Source organism: Temnothorax americanus, unplaced genomic scaffold (assembly GCF_048541705.1).
Source record: "Temnothorax americanus isolate GAGA-0224 unplaced genomic scaffold, ASM4854170v1 Scaffold106, whole genome shotgun sequence".
In the NCBI taxonomy this organism is placed as follows: Eukaryota; Metazoa; Arthropoda; class Insecta; order Hymenoptera; family Formicidae; genus Temnothorax; species Temnothorax americanus.
In genome coordinates, this window is record NW_027509238.1 from 169,848 (window position 1) to 179,448 (window position 9,601).

The following is a 9,601-nucleotide window of genomic DNA, read 5'->3' on the forward strand; positions in this document are numbered from 1 at the left end:
ACACCTGGACACCGAAAACTATGAAGCGCACTATCTGGACCTCGTCATCGGCAACCTGGGACACGTGGACATCGAATTCAAGGTATTATTACACCTAGACACCGAAAACTACGGAGCGCGATATCTGGACCTCGTCATCGGCAACCTGGGACACGTGGACACCGAAAACTACGGAGCGCACTATGTGGACCTTGTCATCGGCAACCTGGGATACCTAGACATCGAATTCAACGTACGATTACACCTGGACACCGAAAACTATGAAGCGCATTATCTGGATCCCGTCATCGGCAACCTGGGACTCGTGGACATCGAATTCAAGATATTAATACACGTAGACACCAAAAACTACGGAGCGCACTATGTGGACCTCGTCATCGGCAACCTGGGACACGTAGACATCGAATTCAACGTACGATTACACCTGGACACCGAAAACTATGAAGCGCACTATCTGGATCTCGTCATCGGCAACCTGGGACACGTGAACATCAAATTCGAGGTATTATTACACCTAGACACCGAAAACTACGGAGCGCGATATCTGGACCTCGTCATCGGCAACCTGGGACACGTGGACATCGAAAACTACGGAGCGCACTATGTGGACCTTGTCATCGGCAACCTGGGATACCTAGACATCGAATTCAACGTACGATTACACCTGGACACCGAAAACTATGAAGCGCATTATCTGGATCCCGTCATCGGCAACCTGGGACTCGTGGACATCGAATTCAAGATATTAATACACGTAGACACCAAAAACTACGGAGCGCACTATGTGGACCTCGTCATCGGCAACCTGGGACACGTAGACATCGAATTCAACGTATTATTACATCTGGACACCGAAAACTACGAAGCGCACTGTGTGGACCTCGTCATCGGCAACCTGGGACACGTGGACATCGAATTCAAGGTATTAATACACGTAGACACCGAAAACTACGGAGCGCACTATGTGGACCTCGTCATCGGCAACCTGGGACACCTAGACATCGAATTCAACGTACGATTACACCTGGACACCGAAAACTATGAAGCGCACTGTGTGGACCTCGTCATCGGCAACCTGGGACACGTGGACATCGAATTCAAGGTATTAATACACGTAGACACCGAAAACTACGGAGCGCACTATGTGGACCTCGTCATCGGCAACCTGGGACACCTAGACATCGAATTCAACGTACGATTACACCTGGACACCGAAAACTACGAAGCGCACTGTGTGGACCTCGTCATCGGCAACCTGGGACACGTGGACATCGAATTCAACGTATTATTACACCTGGACACCGAAAACTACGAAGCGCACTGTGTGGACCTCGTCATCGGCAACCTGGGACACGTGGACATCGAATTCAAGGTATTAATATACGTAGACACCGAAAACTACGGAGCGCACTATGTGGACCTCGTCATCGGCAACCTGGGACACCTAGACATCGAATTCAACGTACGATTACACCTGGACACCGAAAACTATGAAGCGCACTATCTGGACCCCGTCATCGGCAACCTGGGACACGTAGACATCGAATTCAAGATATTAATACACGTAGACACCAAAAACTACGGAGCGCACTATGTGGACCTCGTCATCGGCAACCTGGGACACGTAGACATCGAATTCAACGTATTATTACACCTGGACACCGAAAACTATAAAGCGCACTATCTGGACCTTGTCATCGGCAACCTGGGATACATAGACATCAAATTCAAGCTTGATTCATAAGAATCGACTTAAAAATTCCCTAGCGGCACTTTCTGCCAAGCATAGAGAACCTACTTTTCCGTTGACTCAATATTTATTATATATATACCTAATTTTTACTTAAATAGAAATCTTCCTCCTGACCGATAAGTTTATCGACCTAATTTTGAAATACGCGCGCGATATCGAAACTGGCGATACCTGCGCCGCCAGCGTCGAAAAAGTGAAAAGGACGTTTCTCTGATAATCATAATAATATTGAATGAGAGCGTTAGGAGTATCTTAAAAATAAATTTTCACATTTGGACTTTGCGTCGCAATATCTCCGCTCGTAAGGCACGTAGCGGAATATTATGAGAGAAACCCCCCCCTAATTGGACCCCAAGCTATCGATCAAGCCTACTTAGGACTTGATCCGTTCACTCGTTATCGAGATCTCAACATCTCGGGTACTCGCAACCCGTCGCGTCGCGTAAAAGAGTCACGGTCGGTCTCGCTCCGCGCGTACTTGGCGCGAGACACTACCGTGTCTCTTGATATTATTAACGCATTACTCATTGAAAAAGATTTTACTTGTCCAAAGGAAAAACGTAAACGATTTTTTGCTTATTAGTATAGTGGAATGATGTGTAATTAATTATGTAATAATCAGAAATAAAGTAATTAAAAAACTATTTTAAAGTAGACAACATTATGCAACGCTTATAAAAAATCAATTAATTTTATTTATTAAAAATATTAATTTATTTATATATATCTGGATAATATCTGTAATCAAACTTTCAATTTCTGATGAACTGCTTTCATTTTCATCATCGGGGAGCTCGGTATTGTCGATATCGTCATCGGATTCTTCTTCGATTTCCTTTGATTGAGTACGTTCATGATCTGAAAATAATTCAAAGTTAAATTTATTATTAAAATTACACGATTTTAATAAGCTGCGATAAAAACAAAAACTTACGAACTAAACTAATTAACTCTAAACTAATTAACTCATATTTCTAAAATCATGATTAAAGATTTATTAACAGTATTTAAACCAAAATTCTTTATATTTTTATAAATAAAAATATTATAATATTATAAATGAATAATTAAATCCGTCAATCCGAATTAAAGCAACAAGCTAAAGAAATAAGCGCTTCAATGATTTAACACGGGACCATCTACTATATATACGTATACGTTTGAACATGCAAAATATCTATTGTCCTATAATTTATTTTTATAATATACTTTGCTACTTTTTTTACCACTAGATGTAAATATTTGCAACAATTAGATCTTACATTATGCAACTTATCTTCTTCGCATTTCGTGCAATTTCTTGAGAATTGCGGCAGGTATTTAACGCACTTACGATTCTTTAAATGCTTTGAATCTGACGACATGGATGTCCTACTCAAAATTTCAGAGATATTAAAAAATTTGAAAGGTATATACATATATATATTCACACATACATAACTTTTAGTAATGTATGCTTAAAAAAATGTTGTATTTTTTTACTAAAAGTTTAATGTAGATGTAGACGTATATACATATATAAATAAAGATTATACAAATATCAAAATTATTGTTAAATTGCATATATAACTATAATACATATTTTTTTTAGAGTTGGAATTGGTGTATAATTTTAAATTTCATAATGAAAGACTTTCATGTCTCGAAAATCTAGAGAGCCTGGAAAAGTTGACACTTTATACACCAAGAATAGAAACTCAATGTCTTTGCAAAATACTGCAAAAAAATAAACGGATGCGTGAATTAACTTTGGAATGTACGCACTTATTGAGAATTACAGTAAGGAGAGGTTCCCAGTCGACACCGTTGCAATAGAGTTAGGAAACTCATGTCGGGACTTGCAAAAAATAAGTTTATGTTTAGGATATGAACATTATATTACATCGAAGGGTATTAATGCCCTTGCTGACTGTAAGAATTTACGAATAGTGGATCTTGGGAAACTGTATGTGCTATACATTTTCTTTCAAAAAAAATATATACATATATTACGTATTCTTTATTAAAATTTGTTTCTCTTGCAAGATTCTTGCAAGTTACTTTGATTTTATTTTTGTGATTGAAGTTCTGTAATAATTATATGGTTTTTGTTACAGAATGGAATACCCGGGAGTACACCTTGATGATAACTTAAGCAGATTGCTTTCCTCCTGTCAACTGCTGGAAAAAATATATTTGGATAGTATTGTCCTCACTGATCGCAATTTGAAATTACTAGCGGAGTGCAAAAACTTGAAACGTTTACGTCTGGAAGACGTGGAATTTGTAACAATTGATAATGTTTCCATTATTCTCGAGCAATGTACTAAATTGCAACAGTTGATCCTCCAGGGCCACGATATTAGCCCCTACTTGATTAGCCAGTGGAAGAAAAGTCATCCACATGTATTGTGTACATGTGGATGCACGAGGGATTGTATATGTTACAGTTAAAACCCGAAATCCGTCAAAACCCGAATTTACTGGTAAATTCTAGTTTTAACTAACCCAGCTTGGCAATTCGCGTTTTATAACTGAAATAATTTAGTCAAAACTAGAATTGACCGAATGCTTTAGTATATTCATATTAGTATTTAATATTTTTTATTTTTTAATATTTTTTTCTTTCTTTACAATATTTTTAATTTTTTATTTATTTTTTTTTATTTTATAGTGTTTTTCTATTGTCTCAAACTCCTTGATTTTCCTTATTACCTGGCGTACCTGGGTATCCATGGCCCTTATTAAGCTACGAGCCTATAAAGGTAATATTTGTGGTATAAAAAACTATCAATTATAGCATATTTTGACAATTGGCAAACCAAGAAGTTTGAGACAATAGGAAAACACTATAAGATAAAAAATTAAAAAAATATAAAAATATATAAACAAAAACCAAAAAAAAGATCAGACACCCACCACCTCCACTGGTTGATCTTGGGTAACGCTAAGAGTGGGTATACTATGTATAATATGTGTACGTTTTATACCACCAATATTACCTTTATAGGCTCGTAGCTTAAAAACTAAACATATTTTGAAGGTTGTGCGGATTTGAACTTTTCATCGGCATCACACAAATTACAGTTTTCCGTAGTTTTCGTCGATTTTAACGGTGGCCACTTTTTTCATATATAATTATAGTGCGTGGTCCTTTAGGTTTGATCAAAATCTGCAATACTGAATAAATACAAGTTTCAATACAATGAGGTTATAAAATGTCCAAATAATTTTAACATTCATTGTTTATTCTATTTATCATAACGTTGCCGCGCTGCTGTTGTACATATATTCACACGGCTCACAACTTTAGTAAAAGATGTAACTTTTGTCTCAATATTTTAATTACGTAGAGGTCGTATATAACATTAGAGATGTCATAAATAATAAATCTAATTATATGCTGATTTTTACAGACAAAAATCACACTTATTTATCACTAATAAGAAGAATTATTTATCACTAATAAGAGAATAGTTGCCTATTTGACTTGCAAGTACTGCATGAACCAACTTAAAGAAATCTCGAAAAATACGTTTATTTTCATTGCTATGTATCTTTTAATGCGAAGCATGCTCTCACGAACAAGATTAAACGATAAAAAGTTTTAGAATGTTGTTGCATAATGCTAGCTAACGAGAGAAAAGAGCTTGTAATTCGCTCAACGAGAAAGTCGGAGCGCCAAAAATGCGACAAACGACACTAAAAAAATCTCGAGAAATACGTTTATTTTATCATTGCTATGTGTCCTTTAATGTGAGGCATGCTCTCTCGAACAAGATTGAACGATAAAGAATTATAAAATGTTTTTGCATAATGCTAGCCAACGAAAAAAAGAAGCTATGAGTCTCGTCGCTTGTGCTCGGCAGGAAAACGGTCCGAAATGTGATGAGTGACTAAACAAATCTTGATAAATACATTCATCTTATCATTGCTATGTGTCCTTTAATGTCAGGCATGCTCTCTCGAACATGATTGAACGATAAATGGTTATAAAATGTTTTTACATAATGCTAGCCAACGAATAAAAGGGAAACTATACGAATGCCGTTAGTCGCGCTTGGCGGGAAGGTAGACGGTCCGAAAGTGACAAACAACATTAAACAATTCTCGAGAAATATACATTCATCTTATCTTTGTTATGTATCCTTTAATGCGAAGTATGTTGTCACGAACATTAAACGATAAAAAGTTTCAAAATATAGTTGCATAATGCTAGGTAACGAGTAGTGGCGAGTGCCGGCACTCGGGAAGATATAGAAGCTCCGAAATGTGACGAACAACACTGGACTAATGTAATACGTTAATTTTATTATTATCTGTCCTTTAATGTGAGGTATGCTTTCTCGAACAAGATTAAATGATAAAAAATTTTAGAATTTTATTTTATAATGCTAGCCAACGAGAGAAAGGAGCTACGAATGCCCGTCGCCCGATATATTAAACGAGTCTCAGAAAATATACGTTGACGCAACGCTATATAATTGTTTCACGAACTTGTTAAGCGTCGTCTACAATACGCCGCATACGCGTCAATTATTTGTATATATAATTTAAATGAATTATTAAATAAATAAAATAATAATAAAAGAAATTTCATATTTTAATGTTAGTAGGTTAAAATTAAACAATAAAAGGATTTGATCGCATTGTAGACATGCACAAAAGATCATAAAAATGGTTGAAAATACATTTGTCTTTTTTTAAGGTGGATGTTAGAAGGAGACGAAGAGTGAGTTAATCTCAGATTAAAAGTTAACCGACACTTGTGAAACTGGGCCTAAATCGGCAAAAGTATCAGCATAGCATGTTAGGCAAGGAAGTTGACGGAGGTATTCCGCTCAGTCACGCTGCTATTGGTCAGAGCGCGGGAGCCTCTGACCCCTCTAGCGCTCTGATTGGCCGTGGGAGGGGCATCTGCGCCGCGAGTCGTTCCAATGACGACGGGTAATAAGTGGGGGTAGGCGTGCCGCTGTTCGAATACCTACTGCAACCTCCATGCTCATCATGCTTCCCGCGTAACAGGAGCTATTTCCGAGAAATGATAGACGACTCCAAACGCTTCAAACTCGCTGTTCGAATACCTACTGCCACCTCCTTGCTCATCATGCTTCTCGCGTAACAAGAGCGATTTCTGAGGAATTACAGACAGAGACAACTCCAAACTCGAGATTCTCATAAACTAAAACTATTTTTCTCACATTTTTTTATGATCTTTCAAGCGTCTCAACGAATGCATAATATATTTCTCACTAATACTTAATAATAATTTAATGTTAATATTGCATTATTTATTAAATTATTAATGTATTTAATAATTACATTTGTTTATCAAGAGACACGTTAGTATCTTATGCTAACAAGTGCATAGCGTTATGTATGTATAAGAATGCATACGCACGCAAAAATGTAGCAACATATTTTGCAAGATTAGCAATATAACAAATTAGAATCAACTGTAATATATGAACATGTTTTCTTCAAATAACGAAGTATTCTTTAAATATTAGTATACAACCTGTTATATTAATTAACACAAATTAAATATTGCAAGTACTATTTTATACGCAAGACAACTTTCGCCCAATTAATCAGTTTCGTTAATACGAACAATTTGCATTTTTATTTATTTGAAATATGTATATACTGTGACGTTGCGGCTCGCCGCATCGTCGCGGCGCCCCGCCGCCGTCACAAGACGCGGAATTTCGCGCCCGGGGACGGACCAGGGAGGCAACGGCGAGATCTCCAGGGGTCATAATTAATTGCGTTTCCACGTTCTGATGACGTTCCTTTTTTTTTGCAATGTAATACGCGCGGCACCTCACCCACACCACGGCACACCGCCGAGGGAGTACGTGGCGAGGAAAATCAAGGACGATCGATGACCCGGGAGGGGTGGCAAACGCGGAAGCAGCAGAGATCGCGGGCTGGCGAGAGCAGCGCGGCAGGCGGGCGGCACGTACGGCAGCGACGGACGAGGCCGCCGATAGCGGGGCCCCAAGCGCATGGGTGAACACCCGGCTGCAACGAAGGATCTCTACAAAACATCGACCTACGGGGTGACTGATCACCGCCCCAGGGTCAAACCGGAGACACACCGGCGAGAACCGAATTCCGTCCGCTGCTAAGGACAGAATTGAGGAGTCGCACGCCGCCGAGGGACCGCTGCACGCCCCCGAAGGATCTCGTATCGACAGCGCTGCGCCGGGACACCGCGGGCTTGCAAGCTCGCGCCCGATTGGCTCGCGCGCCCCTCAGGAAGGGGTACCTTATCGATTCCGCAATCGAGCGGGTCTAGCGTTTTCACTCTCTGGTCGTCCGTCGGCGAGAATCGTTTTGTAAGATACGCGATAGCCACCCCGAGTCGGGTATTTCGATATTCGTATGGAGGATCGAGGATCGTGGTGGAAGGCGACGGCGAGGAGCCCAGGAGGAGGCTTATTCCCGGTGAGGTTGCCCGTAAATCGCGATATGTAAAGCCACGACACCGCCCTCCGGTACACGCTCTCGCTCGGGATAACGTCGGTTAAGATTGAGTGTAATTTCGCGATCGATAACGAGAGCGAAGGGCCTCGGGATGGTATCGTGGCCGCGGAACCGTGGTACAAGCGTTGTGGCGAATCCCTGGAGATCGCGATAGGCGTTAATGAGTTCGGTATCGCGAGTATATTGCGTTGTCCTCGCGACCTTGGTATACGGCCGCATACGGGCCGGTAGTTCGTCAATTGCGTTCCGTTTCTTCGCGTCGGGGAGTTCTGGTGTTCGAGCGTCGGTGTTAGCGTATCGATCGGTGTTCGACTTTCGTTATTACGGGTTGATAATTGTGCTCTCGCGTTGAGAAACTTTGCGTCCGGTATTACTTGCGTTGCGTCCTATACTCGCGTTAAGAAATTACCGGCGTTCACACGCTTCGTGCGTTTAGATGTTAATTGCGTAGTTCTTCCTGGCGTTCCGTGGATATGAGATACGCACTTCGAGTCAAAGGTGGTGTGGCCTTCTCCACACCTGGCGCCCAACATTATTAGCGATATCGCGACTTGCTTGGTTAAATGACTCGACGCCTCCCCGTTGCGCCCGAGTCGAACATCTCGCGTTAAGTTAAGATACCATTGCGACAGAGTTTTCGTACGGTCCCGGACGTGGTTTCCACGCAATCCAAGCGTGACGTACCCTTCTCTCGCGACATTTTGCGTTGAACCTCACTCTCGTGAGTGATATTAAGCGTCTTATTATTATTCATATTATTCATATCATATTATTAATTGTTTGAGAATAGAACCTTCAGCGGGTTTACTAGAGACCCGATTAATACTCCGTGAGTGTCTCGCGTCCGCAGTAATATTAGTTCTGTTAAATGAATCTCGACACCCCGCCACCGGCTATTCGTGATTTATTTATCGAACTTATCTTGTGTTTAATCGAAGCCGGATGGCTAAACGTTGTTATTTTCTCGACAACCAGTACTCAATAAATATTATATTCTTTGTTATCTGACTGAGTATGAAATTAACGTGTCACCCCGCCGAGTGCCGCGCCGCCCTTCATTAACCCCGCCCGTGATTAGGTCAAGCTAGCCGATTCCACGCACCTCCACACTTCGTTTCGCGTCTCGTTTAGGTTTTCGCGATCTCGTGGACGCGAAGGTACGCGTCTGGCGCCCAACCTTCGGAATATTTCGTGGAGTATCGGAGGTGCGAGGAAATCACTGGAGAGGCCAACCATCCCGCTCTCCTAAGTCCTTTTGATCCGGCTCACGTCCCGGAGCGGTCCGGGAGTGCAAAAAGTCGTGACAATACATATATAATATCTTATAGTAATTATCGGATTTATGTTAGTCAAAATACAAAGAAAATGTTAACATTACAA

The 9,601-nt window shown here is 40.5% G+C and overlaps 1 long non-coding RNA gene across 1 annotated transcript in view; it reads left to right on the plus strand.

Moving 5' to 3' along the window:
- The window catches only part of LOC143903869 (uncharacterized), a 39,722-nt gene extending 32,349 nt beyond the window's left edge, over positions 1 to 7,373 (plus strand). The window contains exon 3 of the long non-coding RNA XR_013258818.1: positions 3,850 to 7,373. This is a non-coding gene — a long non-coding RNA (uncharacterized LOC143903869). The remainder of the gene's footprint in view (positions 1 to 3,849) is intronic.
- Positions 7,374 to 9,601: the final 2,228 nt, after the last annotated feature.